The 12830-nt window shown below is 36.6% G+C and overlaps 1 protein-coding gene across 2 annotated transcripts in view; it reads right to left on the reverse strand.

Moving 5' to 3' along the window:
• LOC111047425 (synaptotagmin-7) overlaps positions 1-2152 on the reverse strand; it is a 468639-nt gene extending 466487 nt beyond the window's left edge. The window contains exon 1 of one of the 2 annotated variants that reach the window (XM_039442272.1): positions 2090-2152. The gene's annotated coding sequence lies outside the window, so the exon portion shown is untranslated. The remainder of the gene's footprint in view (positions 1-2089) is intronic. The other variant, XM_039442270.1, reaches the window with a different exon arrangement.
• Between the last annotated feature and the right edge of the window lie 10678 nt (positions 2153-12830).

Consider the following 12830-nt stretch of genomic DNA (forward strand, 5'->3'; position numbering starts at 1 on the left):
TTCAGCCTCAATTTGAATGAATCAGAAGGTGCATGATATGAACTTGTATTGTTTCGATTCTTCAACCAGCAACTGATTGTATGAGATGGTACATAATATCAAATTTATTGGAAAATATTATGTGCTATCCCATTCATTCAAATGCCGGTTGAGAATGAATACAATTAATTTCATATTATGTACCATTTCATTCATTTAATATTGATGATTGGAAATGAATATAACTGAAGTTCATATCAAATACCATCCCAAACAATCAAATGCCAGTTGAAAAATGAATAGAACTAAAGTTCATATTATGTACAATCCCATTCAGTCAAATGCCGGCTGAAGAATGAATACAAATAAAGTTCATATTATGTACAATCCCATTCAGTCAAATGCCGGTTGAAGAATGAATACAAATAAAGTTCATATTATGTACAATCCCATTCAGACAAATGCCGGTTGAAGAATGAATACAAATAAAGTTCATATTATGTACAATCCCATTCAGTCAAATGCCGGTTGAAGAATGAATACAAATAAAGTGCATATTATGTACAATCCCATTCAGACAAATGCCGGTTGAAGAATGAATACAAATAAAGTTCATATTATGTACAATCCCATTCAGACAAATGCCGGTTGAAGAATGAATACAAATAAAGTTCATATGATGTACCATCCCATCCAGTCAAATGCCGGCTGAGAAATGAATACAAATAAAGTTCATATTATGTACTGGGATTGTACATAATATGAACTTTATTTGTATTCATTCTTCAGCCGGCATTTGACTGAATGGGATTGTACATAATATGAACTTTATTTGTATTCATTCTTCAGCCGGCATTTGACTGAATGGGATTGTACATAATATGAACTTTATTTGTATTCATTTTTCAGCCGGCATTTGACTGGATGGGATGGTACATCATATGAACTTTATTTGTATTCATTCTTCAACCGGCATTTGTCTGAATGGGATTGTACATAATATGAACTTTATTTGTATTCATTCTTCAGCCGGCATTTGACTGAATGGGATTGTACATAATATGAACTTTATTTGTATTCAGTTTTCAACCGGCATTTGACTGAATGGGATAGTACATCATCTGAACTTTATTTGTATTCATTTTTCAACCGGCATTTGACTGAATAGGATGGTACATAATAAGAACTTTATTTATATTCATTTTCCAACCGGCATTTGACTGAATCTTGAGCCTTGAGAGAGCCAAGATATGCTTATTAATGTTACCTGAATTGGGAGAGAAATAGTACAAGGTACTCTTAGTTTTTCTCTCCCAATCTGTGCTTCATTGTAAAAAGTAATCAATAAATAATTGAAGCTTGCGGCACTAGCAATATAGATTAGATTAGATTATAGCTCTTCATGTATGTTACAATAAATTGAACTTTCTTATACTCGGAAATTGGTTCTATACTGGATTATACAGTCTTATAGGTTGGATATATCAGGAACATACTTTGAAAGTTCTTTACTAGACTAGCTCCTCCCTACACTTCAATCCAATTTGAAGGCAGATTCTGATTAGTAATTAAATGCTGGAAAAACTTATACATTCCTTTTACTACCCCAATTAAAGCTACCAAACTCTTTCTTTTAACTCTGAGTCTTGAAGTTTGATTTTTATCTAACTATCAAATTCATAATCTTAGTCTTTATAGAGTTGGATTTTCATTGAGGAGAAGCCAAATTTAGAGAAGTCACCCTCCAGATTTCAATTTGGAAGAGAGGAAACGTTCGTGAAGCATTCAACGTTGAAACTTTTCTCATGCAAGGAGGGAATAGGAAAAAGAATAGGCATAACAATAAGCGGTGCCTACTACAGTATATTTCAAGTGCATTTATGGCTGTTTTTGTATGTGTCAGTTGTCTAAGTTTGCGCTCTTTGTGTAACTGCTCCAAATGATGTCAACAGAGCGTCGTAGGTATTCTTCTATTGACAACACAATCATGAAACCAAGATATAGAAAATTCGTGATTTTTGGAAAAATTAGTGTGGTTTAGTGTTAGTGAATGTGTGCTTGTGTGTGTATTGTGCATGAGGAGGCGCATGTGTCTAATAGTCTGGCTAACCTGCAGTCCTGGAGTAGGAGAGAGTCCGCTCAGTGCCGAGTCCAGTACGCGAATGTGGAGGCGTCTTCCACTCACTCCCCCACAACCAACCCCCCCACCACTAGGACCCCCTACCCATGTTATCACAGTCACTACTAACCGACCACGCAAGCGCTGTAAGTCGATACGTAAGTTCCTAGAACACTACAGGTTTACAGTGCTTGATTTTCGAGTACATCCACTTACAGACATGCAGTTTTCGATGTTGATATTCCCATTGACATTTTTATCAAGATCAGAGGTCGCAGAGATATAGCGAGTTCCACGTTATAATGGCAGTGAAGAAAGATAGGCGATTATTTGCCTTCTATATAGGGTATAGCCCAATCAAATAGTACATCGGACCAAACAAGAATTAAGGTAATTGATTTTATTGTTTTAATCGGTCCATTTGGGTACTAGTAAGAGTAATCTATGGTTTCCCACCAAAATTTCTGAAGGCATAACTTTTGGCAGCCTGAAAACCATGAGATTTTCGTACTTTTTTCAGTTTTTTCACTATATCTCCAAAACCAACTGTTCAATCAATATTTTTGTTCTATACTTTTTTGAAGATCATTAAATTCTCTACAATTTTCATACCCTAAATGTTTTCCTATCTCCAATAGGAAGCGAGTTATAGGTCGTCGAAAATTGGTAATTTTTTTCAAATTTGCGACCTATAACTCACTTCCTATTGGAGATAAGAAAACATTTAGGGTTTGAAAATTGTAGAGAATTTAATGATCTTCAAAAAAGTATTGAACAAAAATTTTGATTGAACAGTTGGTTTTGGAGATATCGTGAAAAAAACTGAAAAAGTACGAAAATCTCGTGGTTTTCAGTCTGCCAAAAGTTATGCCTTCAGAAATTTTGGTGGGAAACCATAGATTACTCTTACTAGTTTACTAGATTACTCTTACTCGCAAATTTGAAAAAAATTACCAATTTTCGACGACCTATAACTCGCTTCCTATTGGAGATAGGAAAACATTTAGGGTATGAAAATTGTAGAGAATTTAATGGTCTTCAAAAAAGTATAGAACAAAAATATTGATTGAACAGTTGGTTTTGGAGATATCGTGAAAAAACTGAAAAAGTACGAAAATCTCGTGGTTTTCAGTCTGCCAAAAGTTATGCCTTCAGAAATTTTGGTGGGAAACCATAGATTACTCTTACTAGTTTACTAGATTACTCTTACTCGCAAATTTGAAAAAAATTACCAATTTTCGACGACCTATAACTCGCTTCCTATTGGAGATAGGAAAACATTTAGGGTATGAAAATTGTAGAGAATTTAATGATCTTCAAAAAAGTATAGAACAAAAATATTGATTGAACAGTTGGTTTTGGAGATATCGTGAAAAAACTGAAAAAGTACGAAAATCTCGTGGTTTTCAGGCTGCCAAAAGTTATGCCTTCAGAAATTTTGGTGGGAAACCATAGATTACTCTTACTAGTACCCAAATGGACCGATTAAAACAATAAAATCAATTACCTTAGTTTTTGTTTGGTCGGGGCTCATTATGATGACTATTTGACTGGGCTAGTAGCTGTTTTCGGTAAATGTGTTGTTGTACAGACGCTCAAGTATACCATCAGTCTTTTGCTCAAGCAAAAGACGGATCGTTTGGTTCAAGCAAAAGACGGATGTAAAATTGCAAAACTGCGTCCACACGCATCCGTCTTATGTCGTCCGTTTACCTATTTTTGTGCTCACTGACTCATAGAAATTGGGTTTTATATGGTTCATTGAGTCTGAATTGTATACGGTAGATGAATAATAATTATATCGTATTTTTTCGCTGATTCAACTGGATAATGCTATATTTAAAAACATAATGACAAGAATATTACTGTTAATCACTAAATGGCTTTGTTTACATGTCATATTTCGAGACACAGTGATTTTAATTGGATTGAAATTTTGAAGATAGTATTCTTATAAACAATATAGTTCATTTTGTGTAGTTGAGAAGTTGATATTGTGGTAATTATTCATATTGAATGAAATAGACTAAGAAATTGTCAAAAAAACCACTGATTTATTGATAATTAGAAAGACCGGTTTCGGTTATTACACCATTGTCAATCTCTGATAAACTAAAACTAAATACAAGAGCAGCAGAATTTATACTAGTAGGCGAGTACTGCTATTGGTCAAGTGCATGAACGCCTGCCATTGGCCCAGCTATACAGTCTCCTCCCCCTCAACAGTGTGACAAAATGGCGGCTTAAGCAACAGAATCGCCATGATAATAAAATTTACTTTTAGTACAAAACTTTACATATCATTTTTATTATCTTTCACACTTGTTTTCTTGGTTCTTATTTTGTACTAAAAGTAAATTTTATTATCATGGCGATTCTGTTGCTCAAGCCGCCATTTTGTCACACTGTTGAGGGGGAGGAGACTGTCTAGCTAGGCCAATGGCAGGCGTTCATGCCCTTGACCAATAGCAGTACTCGTCTACTAGTATAAATTTTGCTGCTCTTGTATTTAGTTTATCAGAGATTGACAATGGCGTAATAACAGAAACCGGTCTTTCTAATTATCAATAAATCAGTGGTTTTTTGACAATTTCTTAGTCTATTTCATTCAATATAGTACATCTTAATATTTAATGATAGTAAATCATAATATCAACATCAAATTCTGAGAGTATCATGAGAATCAAGAAAAGAAACAACGGGTTAAATGACGTTCCTACAATCGATAATAAAAATTTGCTTATTTTCAAGTACTCGCGAGGCATTTTATTAATTTGAGGGCGCTGAATCCGAATCTGGAATCACTATTTCTCCATTTCCATTTCTACGCGATTTAGATTTTGGTGGATAGGCAAAAGACGATTCCCGGCCGATACATTTTAAGTTTGACGACTTAAGCTTGAAGACCGTCCGATCCGTTTTACCGTCCAGACGCAACGACTTACGTGTTCCGACTTTTGCTTGAGCAAAAGACTGAAGCTAAACTTGCGCGTCTGGACCAGGCTTGAGGCTAGGCACACACCAATTAGTCAATACAAGACACGTTCAGTCACAATACTTCACATAGTAGCTTATGAAGACATGTATAATTGCAATGACTAATTAGTGTGAGTTGCGTCTCATAAGCAACAATGTGACGTATTGTGACTGAACGTGTCTGATAATGTCTTGTCTTGACTTGTCTTGGTGTGCGCAAGTAAAGGCAAATAATCGGCAACGATGTTCTCCTATCTTTCTTCACTGTCATTATAACGTGGAACTCGCTATAACATCTTCCAGTTAATCAATGACTGCAACAGTTACAGTCAAGCTATTTCAACTCTAGATTCATTCTTCATCAAGAAAAATAATAGTATACATGCTAAGCTGCGTACACATATTCGCGCTTCCAACCCGCACCGAGCACGCTTCTACCTCGTACCGCCCTCGTACCGCCCTCGTTCCTCCATCGAACCACAGTCGCTCCACCCACGCACCCATCATGAACGTTACGGAAGATGTTAGATCTTCTCGCGTTCCCCGGTCAAACCACTGTTGCTCCCCGGTCGATCATCAATCGCTCTGCTGGAGTGACGTTCGGTTGCGGAGCAGAGCGAAAGTCTGGACGCACCTCTAGATATTGCTTATCAATAGGGATGGGTATCGATACATCGATGTTTAGAAACATCGATGTTTCAACATCAAACATCGATGTTTTTAACAACGATGTCTACTGTTCGATGTTTTTCACTTATCGATGGTTTTACCTAGACATCGGTCAATCGATGTTTTTCCCAACAAAAAGGAATTTTTCAATCAGGCTCTCTGTATTTTTATGTGAGACTGTTGGATACTCTTGAAGATTTACATAACTGTGGCCCTTGTCAAGGTTAGATACCTATTTATGATTGAATAAGAGGTCGGATTTTTCGTTTCTTAGGAAGAAAGAGTTTTTCTTATTACAAGTGCTTTCCTCAACATACGTTTGATACCAATTATTAATCTAGCTCTGGAATAGAGGTCCTCGTATTGTAAGGAGTGTAGATAGCCATAAAAAACACCTCTATTCATTATCATTTCCTAAATAAAACTATCGGGTATTGAATGAATACGATTATGAGTAACAATGATTGCTAAAATTAGCTTAGGATGAAATCCCAAGACAGAATCTTCGAGGATATCCCGAGAGGTTTCTGACTCAACTATTATTGGACTTTCTTTTTTATATTCGATCCGTTGATAACGTAGAGTCTGATTACCTACAACTACAAACAATTTATTAACTTACAGTTTCGTTGCTTCCAATCAATAATATTCATTCATTGTTAACTACTTTTTAAAAGCTCTGTCCCTTTCTTTTACATGTACATAAAAAAGGAAATTGATTTCACTATCTGAGTTACTCTAAGTATATAATAGTCTTCCGTAAAATGTACGGCAACACGTCGATGTTTACTGTTCGATGTTTTTCACTTATCGATGTTCAGGAGAAAAAAACATCGATGTTCAAAACATCGATGTTTTGTCTTTCGATACCCATCCCTACTTATCAATACGTGTTCAACAAGCAGGAGAAACAGTGAGCGAATATTATATCTCTGCGACCTCTGCTCTTGATAAATATCAATGGGAATATCAACATCGAAAACCGCATGTCTGTAAGCGGATTTACTCGAAAATCAAGCACTGTAAACGTGTAGTGTTCTAGGAACTTACGTATCGACTTACAACGCTTGCGTGGTCGGTTATAGGTTGATCAACATCAACAATCTATAGTGAGGTCCACATTATAATGTCAGTGGAGAAATATGGAAGAACAGTGTTGCCTATTCCCTGATACCAGTATATCTGATGTGATATCAACTGTTCATTCATGCTTGAAATAACTCCACCCCTCCTCTCAATCAAGGCACTCAATGGTAAGAGTAACAAAGTGTATAGTGAGGTGCACTTTGTTACTCGCAGTGAAGAAAGATAGTAGGACAGCGTTGCCGACTCTCTGCCATCTATAGAGGATAGCTGATACTGGTTTATGTTATGTAATATTAACTATTCATTCTTTTCACTAAATCACTAAAATCACTCATCACTCTTCAGAAGTCTATGATCTGCCTCATTGATGGAGGATGTAGACGTGGGGACTTGTTGAATTCTTGTCAATCATAGGATGTCATGCCTCTAAGATACTTGTATGTCTTCAAAGTAATCATTCAGTTCTTGAGTGGTACTGGAGATGGCGCGGCGCGTTCATCCAAGCAGAAAGGCATTACAATACAAGAGTAATGGAGAGGCTATGCACTCCAAGGCCGTTTTTGACATTTTTCCAAAAATCTTTCCTCTTCTTGCAAGGCAGATTTTACAGCAGGTTGCCTCGAGACATCATTGATTCAGCATTCCTGAGGCATCGTTTCAGAATCAATCTCAGGAGGTTTTTGCTTACTCATTGTATTGATGAGATTGAGGGTTGGTATCGAGTGGTTGATTGATTGTTGTCTGGATAACGATGAGTAACTACTTTAATGTATTTTCACTTTTTGTGTAGTTGAGAAGTTGATATTGTGGTAATTATTCATATTGAATGAAAAAAGACTAAGAAATAGTCAAAAAACCACTGATTTATTGATAATTAGAAAGACCGGTTTCGGTTATTACACCATTGTCAATCTCTGATAAACTCAGTTTCAGACCGAAACCGGTCTTTCTAATTATCAATAAATCAGTGGTTTTTTGACAATTTCTTAGTCTTTTTTCATTCAACTTTAATGTATCATTCATTGCTGTTTTTCTTTTGCTTTAAAAATAGAAATTCTCAGTTTCTATTATTCTTTATTTTTCTTCTTGATAATAATTTCATTTCCATTTTTTTTTTGTTGGTCATTGGGATTTTAACAATGCATGGACACTCTTTATAACACTGCATAAGGGCTTACCCCTGAGCGCGGACGAAAATTTTATATTTTTTTGCGCTCAGTAAAATTTGTCAAATCATTTTTTAAATTATAAGTATTATTGTATACATTTATATATATATATATTCCCATTCATACATTCTTGATAAACTAAGCTCATGTTATATGATTAATTCTATTTCATTTTTTGTTTATTAAGGATTTTTCTGATTATATTTTCTGTGATGTATACTATTTTCTTTGAAATTGTAATTGTTTTGATTGACAAAATAAATTTGAATTTGAATTTGTTGGGAATAATAATCAAATATACTTTATTCGTCAAGAAAATATATTGTCCAAGGATTGAATAATAAATAATCGTAATTGATCTATACAATAGATCTATTATATAAAAGCGAAATGGCACTCACTCACTCACTCACTCACTGACTCACTCATTCGTCGAACTAAAAATCAACCGGACCAAAAACGTTCAGATGTGGTAGGTATGTTTAGTTGGCCCTTTGGAGGCGCACTAAGAAATCTTTTGGTAATATTTTAACTCTAAGGGTGGTTTTTAAGGGTTTAAAGTTCGTCTCTTAGCATGTATATTCTTCTTAATCTCTTAATTATAATTGAAAAATGTCCATACCATATGTTAATATAGAATTATAATCTAGAGAGAGTACCTCTTCGAAACAGTTGTTAACTGGTAACTAAATAATTAATGTTGTCAGGTTGGCATTAAGTTGAGTTGACTTCGTTAGGTTGACACCAAGTTGAAGATTGAAATGCATTCATCGCGGGAAAATTGATTGGGCACTGCTACTTCAATCAGAGCTATTCCTGGGAATATTATATTACTAGCCATCAGGCTCGCTTCGCTCGCCATATCCGTCTAGCCAGACGTTTAGTCTGGACCCCCGACTGGATCGTCCTAACATATGATCGTCCTACAAATGAAAAATGCAGGCGAGCGAAGCGAGCCTGTTGATCTCATCCTTGGACGATCCAATCGGGGGTCCAGGGGGCGGAGCCCCCTGGCTAGACGGATATGGCGAGAGAAGCGAGCCTGACAGCTAGTATAAGATAATTATTTATTTGATCGAATAGTCGATTGGATTGTTGAAGAGATCTGGCCAAGTCTTGAAGCCAGGAAAGGATAGAGTCATCTGCTTTGTGGAATGATTGACAAGGATAGCAACACCAATGTTAATCAAATACTGCCATTATAACGTGGGCCTCACTATAGGAGTATTCCAATTTTTAAAATTATTATCATAAAACAAGAATCCAAATTAAATGCTGCAATTCACCCCGAAGACCTCCCCTACTGCAAATATAATTGACAACGGGGTAAACAGCTAGATGGAAATTCGATGAGCGCTACTATTCAAAAAATCTGGTGTGCCGCACTCACACAACTTTCCTTGCCGTTATGAAAATTGATCACCTGACGCTAGTGTATCCGCGCATCTCAAGTCTACTATTCAAAGATTTGAGCCAGCTGGTAACAGGGCAATAACGCTGGAGACACACATGAGGTCTGCTATCTCTTCATGATTTGAATGATTTAATAGAATCAACAATAATTTGTAATTGAATAATCACATTTTCTCGAATTTAAAGCTTATTTTCAAATTTTATTAGGTGAAAATGTTACTGAACATTAATTGTAGAGATTTTCATGCTCAATCTACTCCACTTGATTTTTTTTGTTTCAATTGTATCTGAAGCCTGATAATTGGGAATCTATCTGCATTGATGGGGCGGAGCTCCTGAAATTTTTACAGATATGGGACTTGTGGCAGTTGATAGAGCTTATCGATGACTATTTTAAGAATGAATTTGATCAAAATCTTTGGAGCGGTTTCCGAGAAAATCACGAAAAACCCTGTTTTTGACAACATTTTCGCCATTTTAGCCGCCATCTTGAATTGCATTTGATCGAAATTGTTCGTGTCGGATCCTTATAGTGAAAGGACCTTAAGTTTCAAATTTCAAGTCATCCCGTTAATTGAGAGATGAGATATCGTGTACACAGACGCACATACACTCATACACACACACACACACAACACACACACACACCACACACACACACACACACACACACACACACACACACACACACACACACAGACCAATACCCAAAAACCAGTTTTTTGGACTCAGGGGACCTTGAAACGTTTAGAAATATAGAAATTGGGGTACCTTAATTTTTTTCGGAAAGCAATACTTTCCTTACCTATGGTAATAGGGAAAGTAAAATTATTTGTCAGCATGGGAAATTATGTAGAATTTCTAAAATAGTTGCCAATACATTCAGCCTATGTATAATACATAGGGGATGTTAAAATCAGGACTATCAAGGGCTCCACTATGACTTCAATAGATTCCCTCTTGTAACTTCGAAAGCATCGCAATTGAAAATACAGGACCTATAATGCAAAGTACGTTTCAATGGAAAAGCATTTCTGAGAGAAGAGCGTGCTCAAGTGCCCAGTGAGTATGATGAAGCTAGCAATACAGTCACATCGCCCTCTTAAGCTCAGTCCACAAAGTACTGGCAACATGTAATACAAAGGAACTCAACCAATAATCAATTCAGTCATCCTCCCATCCAAGCTAAAAGCGAAGATATGAAGGTCTGTCATATCCTACAGCAAAAATCAGACTCCATGGAACCGTAAACCTAGCGCCACAGTGCAGGATGGTTTCTTACAGCTTGGCGTTGATGTCATTCGAGATGGGTGTCTGGCTTGGAAGTGTTTCGGCCGCATTGCAGGATGACTGTTAACGGTTGCTGGAAGATCAACAGCTGGATTTTTTTCGTTATTTTTCGTGATAGAGAAATTCTGATTGCAGATTCGTTCTCAGCGACCCCAAGTTTAGCCTAAAGGCTCAGAATGTCAACAATGTTTTTAAATAATTGAAAATTATCATGAAAAGTCATTAATATACTAGGTTTACTGCGGCCGCTCGCATTCCCACCAACGCTGCTATTATTTGCTGTCTCAGCGCCTAGTCCGATTCAGCCAAGCAACCAGCCTGCACTGCGGAGCTAGGTTAAGATTTATGCCCGGTTGCAGAGTCGTTACATAAAACCAAACATAGCTATGTGAGACATAGTTTAAAATCAATGACATGAATTGTTGGTTGTTGCATAGTCGTTTGCCGGAACCCATTTAGCTATATCTCGAATTAGCATCACACTTTGAGTCACACTGCAGCTCTATTCACTTTTTTCCGTACATGCTTCTATCCAACCAATGTCTTAGCATCGGGCAAAGTTTCAATCGAAATCACTGTGAACAGACCTGAAAACCCTCACATAAAATTGATGAATAATATGGCGATTCTTGGCTTTTGGCGAGATTTCTCACCATATTTAGCGATTTGGAGGTTATAAACAACTTAAAAAACATAGGGGAAGAAAAGATAGTTTACTTATAATATATAGATGGTTTTTTGTAAACATCTTTCAAAAAAAGCTATCACAACCTCTAAAATGCATTTGGCGAGGGTAGATATTGGATTTAACAGCACGACTTCGGGCCCATAACTTAACTGACCGTGTTTAGCTATTGGAGACATTAATAAGGTCTTTCTGACGACTGTGCAACGAAATCATGTGTCTAATTGGGAGTTTTTAGTTTTATGAGAGCTATAGTTTACTTTGACATCTGTGCAACGGAAAATGAATCTATGGCTTCATAAATGGGTTGACTGCCTGCTTTCAACTTTATGTGATGAGTCTGCAACCGGGCATTAGACAGTTGGGAAAAATTCTCACAAAAATCTTTCACAATATTCAACAACATACTCCATACAATCATACTCGCGTATTACTATTACACTCCATACATACGTATTATTTCTCGTCCAACCACACATTTATTCAATTTTATCATGGAGAAATATTCCTAAATCAATTGGTAATCATCTAATTAGCATCCAGTTTAGGAGACGCTCGGATTTCCGTACAGCGGGATTCAAACCCACGACCAGCAGTGCTAGAAGACTGAAGGGTGTAACGCCTTAGGCTAGTTACACATTCACCGATTCTTGGAAGTACTATTTTTTGCCGTCCCTATGAGTTCTATAGAATGATGTCAAACAGATGATGTGTGTCAAGTTCCGTTTAATCTTGTAGACTTCATAAGGACGGAGAAAATGTACGTTCAAGAATCGATGTGTGTCAAGTTCCGTTTAATCTGATGGACTTCTTATAAGGGCGGAAAAATTGTACGTTCAAAAACCGATATGTGTCAAGTTCCGTTTAATCTGGTAGACTTCATAAGGACGGAGAAAATGTACGTTCAAGAATCGATGTGTGTCAAGTTCCGTTTAATCTGATGGACTTCTTATAAGGGCGGAAAAATTGTACGTTCAAAAACCGATATGTGTCAAGTTCCGTTTAATCTGGTAGACTTCATAAGGACGGAGAAAATGTACGTTCAAGAATCGATGTGTGTCAAGTTCCGTTTAATCTGATGGACTTCTTATAAGGGCGGAAAAATTGTACGCTCAAAAACCGATATGTGTCAAGTTCCGTTTAATCTGGTAGACTTCATAAGGACGGAGAAAATGTACGTTCAAGAATCGATGTGTGTCAAGTTCCGTTTAATCTGATGGACTTCTTATAAGGGCGGAAAAATTGTACGTTCAAAAACCGATATGTGTCAAGTTCCGTTCAATCTGGTAGACTTCATAAGGACAGAGAAATTGTACGTTCAAAAATCGATGTGTGTGTGACCATAGATAAATAATAGCGTAAGTAGATATCCCATGGTATAGGGCGTTCATGTCGCAACTTTTACTGTTATCTCAAGCCGATTATTATCGATTACTGTCGGTTG

Source organism: Nilaparvata lugens, chromosome X (assembly GCF_014356525.2).
Source record: "Nilaparvata lugens isolate BPH chromosome X, ASM1435652v1, whole genome shotgun sequence".
Lineage (NCBI taxonomy): Eukaryota > Metazoa > Arthropoda > Insecta > Hemiptera > Delphacidae > Nilaparvata > Nilaparvata lugens.